At 42.8% G+C, this 13,243-nt stretch overlaps 1 long non-coding RNA gene across 1 annotated transcript; it reads right to left on the bottom strand.

Moving 5' to 3' along the window:
* Positions 1–4,005: 4,005 nt before the first annotated feature.
* Positions 4,006–11,586, bottom strand: LOC108586893. The gene is made up of 3 exons (XR_002523396.2): positions 11,296–11,586; positions 10,469–10,497; positions 4,006–4,267 (listed from the first exon to the last, which is right to left on the bottom strand). It is a non-coding gene; the product is annotated as an uncharacterized LOC108586893 (long non-coding RNA).
* Between the last annotated feature and the right edge of the window lie 1,657 nt (positions 11,587–13,243).

The raw sequence follows: 13,243 nt of genomic DNA, 5'->3' as shown, positions 1-13,243 counted from the left end.
TAAGTCTATTTGAGTTGACTTTTCTGTTATTTGCTACTGAGAGCATCCTAATTAATCCTACAACACTCTGGGGAAGGAATTGTAATAACCATTTTGTAGCTGAAAGATCTGCAGCACAGTGGGGTTAAATAACTTGGCCAAGGAACTGGCTGTGTCAGAGTTCAAACCCAGGACTGCCTGGGGTCTGTGTTGTCCACACTGTCCCCCTGGGAGCAAGTGAGCCTGAGCAAACCCTCGAAAGTGGCAAAGCTTTGTCCTTTAACAATTACTTTTTTTTGTTTTTGTTTTTAACAAGTAAGTGACTTGGAGCCAAGTTTGGAATATCAGATGAGTGGTTAGGCTGAGAAATGGCATGTTTGGCTACAGTTAGGAGACCTCTTCCCATATGGATGAAGGCAGTCCTGAAGGAAGAGTCCTCATAATTATACATTTTAGTAGTGGCAACATTGTCAGAACAAGGCCAAAGTCTCCCAAGGTAACAACTTTGAAGGACCCTGTTCTTTAGATGCACATATTCTAGTATGTTTAAGAAAACACAAAGTCTTGATTATCACAGTCACATCTCACACACATTCAAGTCCCAGGCGTGGATCTCTGGAAACATCTCTTGCTCCTCTCTTTCTCTCTAGCTATACTCAAACACAAAGTCCTGAACATTCTTATTCCCTCATTATGTCTTCGGAGTTCACCTTTTCCTCTCCATTCATCTTGACTTTCACTACAAACTCTTTTCTCATCTTTCTCCTCACACCACAGTTACTACTGCACTGTTTGCCCTATTGCAAACTGTTTGCCCTCCAGACTCTCTCTGCTATGATGTCCTCACCCTTGCCAAACAACTTTCATTATGCCTACCTCTATAGAGACTCAGAAGCCTGCAGTGTAGCATTGTGGAAAAAAGGCAGGCTTTGTTGGACAGGCATGAAGCCAAATCATGGCTCTGCTATTGATTAGCTGTGTGATTTTGCATAAATTACTTAGTCCTCTTGAGTGTCAGTTTTCTCATCTTTAAAAGGAAGTATCAACAAGTACCCTACTGGATTGTTACAGGATTATAGTGGGCAATGAATATGTGCTGACTTAAAGAGTGATTCAATGAGAAAGCACATTAAATACCTACTGTAGGACCAGGTAAATATTAGACCTTTACCAATGGCACCAGTCATTATTACTGTTGTGTTCTTCATATTTAATTACTATCCAATATATGGTAGCTGTCACCAGAGATCTAACCTCCTAGTTTGGCATTCAAGCTTTTACTGGATTTCTGGGCTTATGTTTCCATCCTCTCTTACATCAACACTTCAATCATACTCTTCTCTTTGTCGTCTTCTAAATATGACTCATCTATTTCTCAGCTCTAAACACCAGTTCTTTTTGCTACCTCTGCCTGGTGCATTCTTCCCATGCCCTTTCACTTATCTAAATATGACCCCTTATTTAAGGGCTTTAAATTACTCTGTCTTCTCTCTAAATAATCTCTGACTATGCCAGACCACAGCACTATCTCTGTCCATTAATCTTTTTCTCTATACCAAGCATCTACCAATTAGCCTAGGTGGATCTTCCCAGCTTGAGTAAAACTGCTTGAGGGTGTGGACCTCACCCTATACCCTGCCTTTTTGTTTTCACCTTGGCTTGAGTGCTGTGGCACAATCATGGCTTAATGCAGCCTCGAACTCCTGGTACGAGCAATCCTTCCACCTCAGCCTCCTGAGCAGCTAGGACTACAGTCATGGACCACCACACTCAACAATTTTTTTTGTTTTTGTAGAGATGGAGTCTTGCTAAATTGCCCAGGTTGGTCTCAAACTCCTAGGCTCAAGAGATCCTCTGCCTCAGCTACCCAAAGTACTGGGATTACAGGCATGAACCACCCCACCTGGCTTCCTATACCCCTTTGATTTCCTAGTCCTTACCAAAGTTCCCAGCACATATAAACGCAATGAATTCTAAACCATTATTGCTATTGTTATAATTTAGTTAGGCCTCAACAATTTTTTTAAAAATTATCTTACACCAATAAGTGTCCGTCAAGCAAAAACCTTCTAACCCTGATTTTTGAGGTTCCAGGTATAGGTGGACATTTCTGTAGCTAGAAATATGATTAATTAAAGTAGAGCTTGAGAGAATATGTGGCCATAGAAGCTGTTTTGGCCTTTACTGATTCCAACTTCACATACCTGAAGATAGATAGATTGCTTTTTTATTTTTTAATGTAATTTAGGGTCATTTATAGATGACAGCCTTAGAACCTTTGATTGGATCAGTAGTAGCAGAGCCAGCTTCTCTGTTTATTGATCACAAATCAGCATGGAATAAATCCGTTGAGTTTCCACCCCAGAGAAAGAACTACAGGAAGTATTAGTTAATAAAGTTGAAAAGACTTTGTCAACTGTCAAATAGCAGCTCGTGGATGAGTATTACAATGGTCATCACCATTGCTATCACCCCCGATAATAATTAGATTACAAGGAATCTCTTAAGGGCAGTGGATGGTCTTATGCTTCTTGGAATATCCCCTACCACATTCTATGGTTTGAATGTCCCCTCCAAAACTCATGTTGGAACATGATTGTCATTGTGACAATATTAAGAGATGGGACCATGGAGAGGGATTAGGCCATTAAGGCTCTACTTTCCTGAGTGGATTAATGTTGTTATGGTGAGAGTGGGTTGTTATCAAAGCAAATTTGGCTGTCTCTTGGTCTCTTTTCCTTCGGCCTTCTGCAATAAGAAGATGTAGCAAAAAGGCCCTGACCAAATGTGGGGCCCCTGACCTTAGACTTCTCAGCCTCCAAAACTGTAAGAAATAAATTTATTTCATTACCCGATTTGTGATATTCTGTCATAGCAACATAAAATAAACTAAGACATCATCTAAACTGGGTTTATTCAAAGACAGTTCAGTGTTGGTGGTATAGTGGCGACCATAACTGCCTTCCAAAGACAGCTCAGATCCTAGCACTTCTTTCTTTCATGGCAACTAACTAAAAAAACTTTGAACAAAGTTTTGCTTATTAATAACATTCCTTTAGAGAAGAAATAGAAGAGCTTAGGTATGAGTGAATAAATGTCTGTGTCTGTGACAAATGGCCCAAATTTCTCTCAAAATAGCTGGAAGGGAACCCCACCTTCTGACGGTGTCATTAACAAGCTGTGTGCTTTCATTGTCTCCATACTCAGAGCTCCCCACTGTGAGTCGGAATCTGTGATCTGGGACCAGCTGCTCTGCCAAGCACAGATTTTAATGAGGGACTCTGCGATGGGAAACCATAGCTGCCACTGCTTTTTACATTACTAGGGGCTGCTGATTGGCACCAAGGAGGTTTGCCAAGGTCTTTGGGTGTGTGGAAGGAGCAGTGAGCTGTGTGCTGATAGAATTGTTGACAGTCAGTAAGAGCACGCTACACAAACAGCTCCAGGCCACATGAAGCTTGCAAAATTAAAATTATTTGGATAGAAAATACAAAATTAAACTTAATTTCATTCAGCTGCATGTCATTGCATTTCAGGCAGATAAGAGTTTGTTTTTTCATGTAAACCTGTCTTCCCCCAAACCTAAATTTCTCCTTGACCTACCCACCCACCCACCCACACACTACCCGACATAAACCTGGTATAGAAGTACTTTATAGCTTTTATTATGGTTTATAATTATACATTTATGTAATCATTTCATTAATAACTACTTTTCATACTATTGTGTTCACAATATATAATGGAAAGCAGATATTTTTCTTTTTGTTTTTCTCTTTTTTTTTTTTTTTTGCAGGGGGAGGAAGTTTTGCTCTTGTCGCCCAGGCTGGAGTGCAATGGCATGATCTCGGCTCACTACAACCTCTGCCTCCCAGGTTCAATCAATTCTCCTGCCTCAGCCTCCCAAGTAGCTGGGATTACAGGCGCCCGCCACCACGGCTGGCTAATTTTTGTATTTTTAGTAGAGACGGGGTTTCACTATGTTGGCCAGGATGGTCTCGAACTCCTGACCTCAGGTGATCCACCCGCCTCAGCCTGCCAAAGTGCTGGGATTACTGGCGTGAGCCACCGCGTCCAGCCAAAGTAGATGCTTTTCTAAATATTTGTTGACTAAACAACCATCCTCCATGTGGGATGGAAGGTGATACTACAGTAGAAAGTGGTAAATTAGCTGGGTCCTGGATTTGGAGTCAGAAATTCTGGATTTAAATCCCAACTCGGCACGTTACTTATGAGTTGTATGGTCCTGGGGAAATCACTTAAATGCGAGACATCTCAGTTTCTTTACCTGTAAATGAGAATAATGAAGGTAGTTTTTAGAATTCAGTTCTCACAGGGTGGCTTTGAGAACTCAGTAAGATAATATTGTCTTGGGTCAGGTTCCCCAGAAGCAGGGTCTAAGACGGGGATTCAGGGACAAGTGATTTACTAAGCAATGCTTTCAGGAGAAACAGGCAAGGAAGTGGGGAAAGTAGAACGGGCAGAAAAACAAGCCAAACAAAGGCACAATTTCAGGCCAAGCCCCATGGAGAGTTACCTCCACCTGCACCCGCAGGGAAATTCTGGGATATAAATTATACCTGAGTTTGTCCCAGCTCCACACCTGTCAGCCATTGGCTAAGGGCTGTCTTGAAGACCACAAATTTCCACGTATTGACAACTTTGTGTGTTTGAGCAGAGGGGCTCCAGTGACTGGGGGCAGTCTTCCAGAGGAAGCAGGGGCAGGCTGATGGAAGCCAAAGAACTCCAAAGGTGAAATCCACAGTTTTAGTAAAAAGGAGTCAAGAGTGGGTCTGTGCCTGGCACACAGTAGGTGCTGGATTTGAATCTGCCAGTGGGCCAAAGGTGCACCATGCATTTCGGGCAGCAAGACAGAAGAGCCTATGCAACTAAATATACAGAAACCTCAAAAGTTTTCTGAATTATTGGCTTTGTCCAAAAGCTGAGTGTTCAATGCCCTGGACAGAGCCTTGAAGCAGCTTCTTGGGAAATGATCAATATTTTCATCCTCATTGCTAGTCAGACTGTGGGTAAGAAACCAAGGTGAAGCTGACATTAAAATAATGAACAGGAAGTAATTCAGGGAAGATAAACTCAATTCTTCTTGAACCTTGGGAGATTTTTGGCAGAAGATGGAAAGGGGTCAGGAATGGGTTCGAGCCACATTAATAGACAAATCCCCAGGAGTTGAATCCTGGAATAAGTTTCATAAATCGCCAGTAAAGATATGTTACCACACCCTGAGGCCAAACCAGCTTCGACCAACATCTACAAAGGGAGCATCAGGAAACCCCCAGTGAACATCTCATTAGATAGTCAGGGGCTTTGCATAGGGCATTTAACCTTTAGTGGATGGGAGGGACTAAAACTCCAAAACTGAGAGAAGCTTAGATGTAACTTATTATGTCATCAATCTCTAAAATCAGAACGTCCCAATAACTGGGGACCTTTCCACTTTATCTCCCATAGGGCATTTGGGAATTTAGTGGGTTGATGAAAATTTGACTCCCACTGTGTGATTGATGGCTCTCAAAGCACTTTAGTTGTTTCTTCTGCCAGGTAAAGAGAAAACAACACCCAAAATAGTTGTCCTGGGGAAGAAGAAAGATGAAAAAGCTGCAAACAGAACCCTGAGGCTCCACTTACAGCCCCCTACCCCCACCCCATTTTAATTCCAACGAATATTGGTTGAGCTGTCAGCCCAGGCGGGACTCCCTGTTACCTGCAGGGGGCAAATGAAAGTGAGTGAGGTGGCCCCAGCACTCATCCTGCAGTGGCTTGATCTCAGCAAGTTCCTCTTAGGTAAGTGTGCTGATATTGAAGGCAAAGGTGAGGACTATTTCAAGAATCAAGGGTGGCTCTGAGAGACAAGTCCCAGAGCTGTGGGGGAGGTTGAGGATAAAGAAAGCCAGATGGGTCTTGGGTAGGGGCAGAAGTCAGGGACGGTGATGAAACAGAATTGGCACAGACTGCTTGGAAGAAGCTATTTATCTCCCTCTCAGCATTCTTATCTTCAACCACCAAAAGAAACATCTGCCCCAAAAGAAACATCCCCTCACTCAGTGCTTCCCGAGGCAGGAGACAAGGTGAGTCTTACCTAAGGGGCAAAACCACAGTCCCAGCCCCTACAGATTAGCAAAATGAGGGCCCGCAGTACAAGTGGATGAGGGATTAGGTTTCTTTGCAGATGAAATGGAGAGATTGAAAAATCAGTTGAAACAAAGGCTACTTCAAGAATCAAGTTTTAAAAGGAGGGGGAGCAGAAGCAGTGATGAGCATACATCTACATTTCCGCAGGATAGTCTTGGTTTTGCCAGCTGTTTTGGCTTTGTTATTAACAATGCCTCCTTTACTTTCAACAGTGTCCCAATTTGGACAGTAAATTAGATGGCCACAGTAAAGAAAATGGGATCTACTGCATAGAAGGGACAGTAGTTCACCTTGATAGGATCTCCCCTCTTCTTTCCTCAGAAGAAAGAATAAGAAAAACATGGAGAGTTATAAGTGAGAAGTTAACTCAAATAATCAAACAAGCAGATTATCAACAGAAGGAGTTGGGTTAGATTATTTCTAAGGCCTCTTCCAGCTCCTAAAATTCTATGATTCCATGATTTTTTCCCAATAATAAGGGAAGACAGAAATGTTGGGAGTTTAAATGGATTGGTTGCTTGGCAAAGAGTTACCATGAGATCATTATCTTCCGATATTCTCTACCTAGTGTCTCACCAACAGGCTTCCCTAACAGCCGGGAAAACCCAACTGAAAGAGCTTTAATTTCTAAGAAACAGCTTGGCACCAGTTAAGTATACACAAAGTTGTGTGAAAATAGAATGAGAGGAAATGATCTTCAAGGAGTTTAAAAAATGAAGGCCAAACAAGAAGAACTGGCTGGTATGTTTGCAGCACTGTCCAAAAGAAAACGTGTCCTTTACGTGCAGCCAACAAACATATGGAAAAAAAAAGCTCAACATCACTGATCATTAGAGAAATGCAAATCAAAACCACAACGTGATACCATCTCATGCCAGTCGAATGGCAATTATTAAAAAGGCAAGAAACAACAGATGCTGGCAAGGTTGCAAAGAAATAGGAACGCTTTTACACTGTTGGTGGGAATGTAAATTACTTCAGCCCTTGTGGAAGACAGTGTGATGATTCCTCAAAGATTTAGAACTGGAAATCCCATTTGACCCAGCAATCCCATTTCGGGGTATATACCCAAAGGAATATAAACCATTCTATTGTAAAGATACATGCATGCAAATGTTCATTGCAGCACTATTCGCAATAGTAAAGATGTGAAATCAACCCAAATCCCATTAATGATAGACTGGATAAAGAAAATGTGCTTCATATACACTGGGGAATACTATGTAGCTATGAAAAGGAATGAGATCATGTCTCATTCCTTTTCACTCATTCCTTTCACTCCACTAGGAGGTGGAGGTTGCAGTGAGCGGAGATCGTGCCACTGCACTTCAGCCTGGGCGACAGAGTGAGACTCCGTCTCAAAAAAACAAAAAACAAACAAACAAAAGAAAGGGCTCCAGGGGCTCCAGGGACTCCAGAGCTGTTCAGAGTTCCTGGGGAACTCAGAGTTCCCCAGGAATGAGTGGACGTGGGTGAAGCTGGACGCCATTATTCTCAGCAAACTAATGCAGGAACAGAAAACCAAACACTGCATGTTCTCACTTATAAGTGGGAGCTGAACAATGAGAACACATGGATACAGGGAGGGGAACAACACATACTGGGGTGTGTCAGGGAAAAGCAGGCAGTGGGGAAAGCATTAGGGAAAAGAGCTAATGCATGCAGGGCTTAATACCTAGGTGATGGGTTGATAGGTGCAGCAAACCAACATGGCACATGTTTACCTATGAAACAAACCTGCACATCCTGCACATGTATCCCAGAACTTAAAAACATAAATAAAAATAAATAATGTGTCTTTTTTATGAGCTTGTACTTAACAAACAACTTTTAAAATTATAATTTGTAAATGTGTCTACGAAGGGAAAAAGTACAAATCAGCCAAATCAATATTTACACACACACAAACACACATTCACCACTGCTCCACTCCAATAATTACATTTTCTTATTATAAATGAGAAACTGAGATGTTGGTTTTTTTTTACTTATACATCAATCTCACATGAGTTTGTTTAGTGTGAGTCAGTCCCCTGAGTCTGGACATCTCAGGCTAATTCATGTGTCTGAAACCACAAAGCTTAAAAGCTGACACCACCTAGGCAAGTTTCCATGGGGCCCTGATTGAGCTGCTTGCCTCTTCCTCTTTTTGGTAACTTTGGTCTATTCTTTCTTCAACATTATTCCCCAGGAACTCTGAACAGCTCTGGAGTCCCTGGAGCCCCTGGAGCCCTTTCTTTTGTTTGTTTGTTTGTTTTTTGTTTTTTTGAGACGGAGTCTCACTCTGTCGCCCAGGCTGGAGTGCAGTGGCACGATCTCCGCTCACTGCAACCTCCACCTCCTAGTTCAAGCGATTCTCCCGCCTCAGCCTCCCGAGTAGCTGGGATTACAGGTACATGCCACCACAACCAGCTAATTTTTGTATTTTTAGTAGAGACAGGGTTTCACCATGTTGGCCAGGCTGGTCTCAGACTCCTGACCTCAAGTGATCCACCCGCCTTGGCCTCCCGAAGTGTGAAGTGCTGAGATTACAGGCATAAACTACTGCGCCCTGCATGGGATCCATTTTCTGCTGGTAAGGATTGAACAGACCAAGGGGGAGCTGTGGTAGGACTGGAGTTCCAATTCCTCCTCTCTTCATCCTCCAAGCATTACTGAACCTATCATCCTGGGATTGTCCATCTGCGTAGTCTTAGTCCCCACCTAATTCCCTTCTCTCCAGGACTGACTTTCCAGAGTGTACAGACTGGCCACTTTACCCTCCCAGATGCCTTCTTATTTAAGGAGCCTCCTCACTCAAGTAGAAGTTTTCATTAAAACAGTATGGTTTTTTGTTGTTGTTGTTGTTTAATTTCTTATCTTGCCAAACCCCCATGTTATCTTCTGCTAATCTCCAACCCAAGCTAGGCAGACATGGCCGACACTTTGTTCCCACCATTGCTTGGGTCCCTCTCCTGCAGTGTTCTTCCTCCTCCTTCCAGGCCCAGGCTGAGCTCCCCTGACTCCACGCTGCCTTCTCCGTGTACTAGTCCCCATTTCATAATCCCCAAGAGTTCTCACATCCAGCACTTGCTCATACTCCACCAGTGAGACAGAGGCTGGAACAAGGAATGTGGGCATGGCTGGGGAGCCTGCAGCCCAGCTCATAATCTAATAGGAGCTGTGTCATCTGCTCAAGGTCACTCAGCCAACCAATAGCCATCTTAGATTTTTAGGCATGCTGAAAATGATGTTTTAAGAAGGAAGAGAACAGTTTCAATAGTACACTGGCGTAGGATGCTGTCAGTGCAGAAAGCAGGCAGGAAATGCCTGCTCGTTAGTATGCCTCTGCATGGCTGCATCTTTCAAGCTTGATTAATACTTAATGTGATTGTCTTTAAAATCTGTCACTATTTGGCAGTGATCAGATGAGTGCCAGTGACAGAAGCACAAATATTTGTATTAGGGCTATGTCATCTGTTAGGGTTATATGATTAATAAGTTTTGCCTGGTCACCCACAGAGATTTTGTTTTCCAATTTATCCAGCAGTAGTATTAACCAAAAATGCTGAATGTAGTGTGGAAAAAAAAGGGGGAGGAAGGGCAGGTTGTTTGTAGCTTTGAGGTTTTTCCTTTAATTATTGAAAGGGTAGTCCGTTGCTTAAAGGAACTGGCTGACAAATTTAAAAGTCCTCAAAATCCTGCTGGAACCGGAGCAGATGCTCTTGAAACCTGAATTCCATCAAGTCTGAAGAGAGGAGAATGTGCCAAACAAACGCTTTAAAATTAAAAAGGGGGAAGGGTGGGCATAGAGAGAGACAGAGATTTTGCTGGAGGGAGAAAATAATAGACTTTTTTTTTAATTTCAGAGGAAATGCACACAAAATACCAGATGCTATAACTTTAACAATTCAAATACAGCCACACTAAATATTTCCAAGCAAGAAAAAACACTCTGAAAGGAAACGGAGAGAGGAGTAGCCAGGCTACAGCCACGCTGTGAACAGCTGTGTAATGATTACCAAACCCTAAATGCTCAGACTCAGCCTTTAGCTCCTCAGTGGTCTCTAGGTGTTTACATGGGACACTATATTCTAGTATTTCTGATTTCAGGTGGGAAGAAAGGCCTGCAAGCATATTTCCAGGGTCCTATGTGATCAAGCTAACTATTCAGGATTGTTGTGTCCTGGAGGGTGAGGGGGAAGTGGGGAGGGATTGTGGTACCAGAATATGGGTTTGAGTAGCTCAGCCCTGCCTTTGAATCCTAGCTCTGTAACTTACTAACTACGTAATCTTGGACAAGTTATTTAATATGTCTAGACTTCAGTTTTCTCATCTGCAAAACAAAGGCAATACTTACCTTGGGGGTTGTTTTGAGGGGTAAATAATCTGTAAAGTGAAAAACAGTAGCAGTTATTCCTGGAGACCCAAACCTTCCAAATCTCTTATTTCCTACCTCCTCCCCTTCCTTTCTCTTCTTCTCCCTGCCTCCCACCTTCTCCTGAAGAATTAATTTCCAGCCACCCTAACAATATCTGCCGATCAGGTCCTGCCTGCTCCACATCTCCACAACTTCATCTTTCAAGAAGTATTAGTACAAAGGCATTGATCCAGAGGAAAACAGCAGTCCCTACAGGATACCATACTAACAGAAGGTGTCCAGCTCAATTGTCAGTATGTTATTACCATCATCATCATTAATTAGGTGTCTGCTGTGTGCTAGTTTTATGAAAGATGACTAGCCAACCATGTCCTGTAAGATAAGACCCAATAAATTGCTGGCAAGGCCAAATTACTCTGTGCCAGAAGCCAAATACTATACAGGGTAGTGAGTGAAGAAAGGAGAAACTGACAGAGAAGAGAGGTTTGTGGTCAATGGCCAACTCTGAAAGCTGACAATTGCATGAAAGGAAGTCAACCAGGGGTAAGGGGGCATGTCTGCAGCCTTGAGATAGCCAATGACAGGCCCAAAAATAAATCATACCCACAATCAAGGCCTCAATCCTATCCTCTAACAAATCGTGGGGTTGAACATATTCTATGAGTCCTGCTCATAGTGCTGGAGATTCAAAGATGAGCAAGTCAGACCCAGTCAGTTCTGGTCTTCAAGGTGCAAATTAGCAGGAGAGAACCAGAGGAAACAGACCTTGTCAGCAGAATGCTGAAAGTTTGCCCATAGGCACTTACCCAGCCTAGAGAGGAAGAGTGACCACTGCTTCCAGGAGCACACCTGAACTGAGCCTAGAAGTATAAGTAGGAGTTGAAGGACAATGATCAGCTAATTGACTAAAAATTTATGTTTCCATGTAACTTTCCAAAAAAGCACATAGATGAAAAGAAGAGCACTGGCTGATTGAACCAGTGAATAAATTGAGGGAGGATTAAAACCCAGAAAATAGGCGAAGTGGGGTGGCTCATGCCTGTAATCTCAAGCACTTTGGGAGGCTGAGGCGAGAAAATCCCATAAGCCCAAGAGTTCAAGACCAGCCTAGGTAAAATATTGAGACTAGTTTTTTTTTTTTTTTTTAAATTAGTTGGGTGTGGGGGCTCACACCTGTGGTCCCAGCTACTCAGGAGGCTGAGGTGGGAGGATTGCTTGAGTCCACGAGTTCAGGGCTGCAGTGAGCCATAATTGTACCACTGCACTCCAGCCTGGGTGGCAGAGCAAGACTCTGTCTCAAAAAAAAAAAAAAAAAAAGTAAAGAATATAAAAAGGTAGCCAGGTGCTGTGGCTCACGCCTGTAATCCCAGCACTTTGGGAGGCCAAGGCAGGTGGATCATGAGGTCAGGAGTTCAATTCCAGTCTGACCCGTCTCTACTAAAAATACAAAAATTAGTTGGGTGTGGTGACGTGCGCCTGTAATCCCAGCAACTCAGGATGCTGAGGCAGGAGAATTGCTTGAATAGGGGAGGTGGAGTTTACAGTGAGCCGAGACTGCGCCACTGAACTCCAGCCTGGGGGAGAGAACAAGACTCCATCTCCAAAAAAAAAAAAAAGTATACAAAAAGGTGTGTGTAGCATGTCTCGACCTCTAAATAATTAATTTGGAATTACACTAAGTTTAAAAGCCAAAATCTTGGCATCTGATTTGTAGCTTATCAGCCAAATAACTGAGAAACAGGAAATAAAACATTTAAAACTTCTTGAACCCTCTGATCCCTATCTGTAAAATAGGATGTCAACAGATCACCCACTAAAACACTTTCATCGTTAATTAATGCAGAAATCCCTTCTACATGTGAACACATGCTATTTTGAAACTTCTAAATCTAATTTAAGCCTTTATCTAAGTATCAATTAACAGAGCTTTATTACCCCAATGAGAGAGAAACTGAGTCACAAGAGTAGTGTAGTCTATCCACACTGGTACTGCTGAAGCCCAGAGTAATTATCAAATCATCTACCCATCCATCTATACTCCCAGTGAACCTCCAGGGTCTGCCCTGGACCTTCTTCTCCACTCTATACTCTTCCTGGTGACCTCACCCCTCCCATAAAAGTGCTGAGAGCTTCTACATCTCTACCTGTAGCCTTGACCTTCTGTATAAGCTCCCTCCCATTCATCCAACTGCCTCCTGAACATTTATTCATTGGATGTCCCATCTAAATGTCCAAGCTGTAACCATTATTTTCTCTTGGCAAGCCTGACATTTTTCTAGGTTTCTTAGTCTGGGGAATGGGAGCACCATCTCCTTGACTCCCCCAGCCAGACCTGAGTATCATTCCCTCCTCCCATTTCTCACCCATCAATCACCCAGGCCAATAGACTTCATCTCCTAACTAGCTGTTAAACCTCCCACACCTCTCTGTCCCATTGACCTTTTCTAAAATAGTCCTCCTCCCTTCTAATCCACTCTGTAGCCAGAGTAATCTAAAAATCTAAATCATATCATGTCACTCTTGCTTAAAACCCTTCATGGTTTTCCATTGTCTATAGTTTAAAGTTCAAAACCTTAATGTGGCTTATAGGGCCCATCAGGACTTGACCCTGTCTACGTATCCAGTTTCATCTCTCACCTCTTCTCTGCTCTGTGTCCCAGCTGTGCTGAATTCTTTTTCTGTTAATGCACTGTACCCTCTCTTACTACTGGGCCCTCATAAATACAGTTCTTTTGCTTGCAATACTCCCCCTTC

Source organism: Papio anubis, chromosome 7, assembly GCF_008728515.1.
Source record: "Papio anubis isolate 15944 chromosome 7, Panubis1.0, whole genome shotgun sequence".
Taxonomy (NCBI): Eukaryota; Metazoa; Chordata; class Mammalia; order Primates; family Cercopithecidae; genus Papio; species Papio anubis.
The sequence above is the reverse complement of the archived record's forward strand: the minus strand, read 5'-3'. Positions and strand labels throughout refer to the sequence as shown.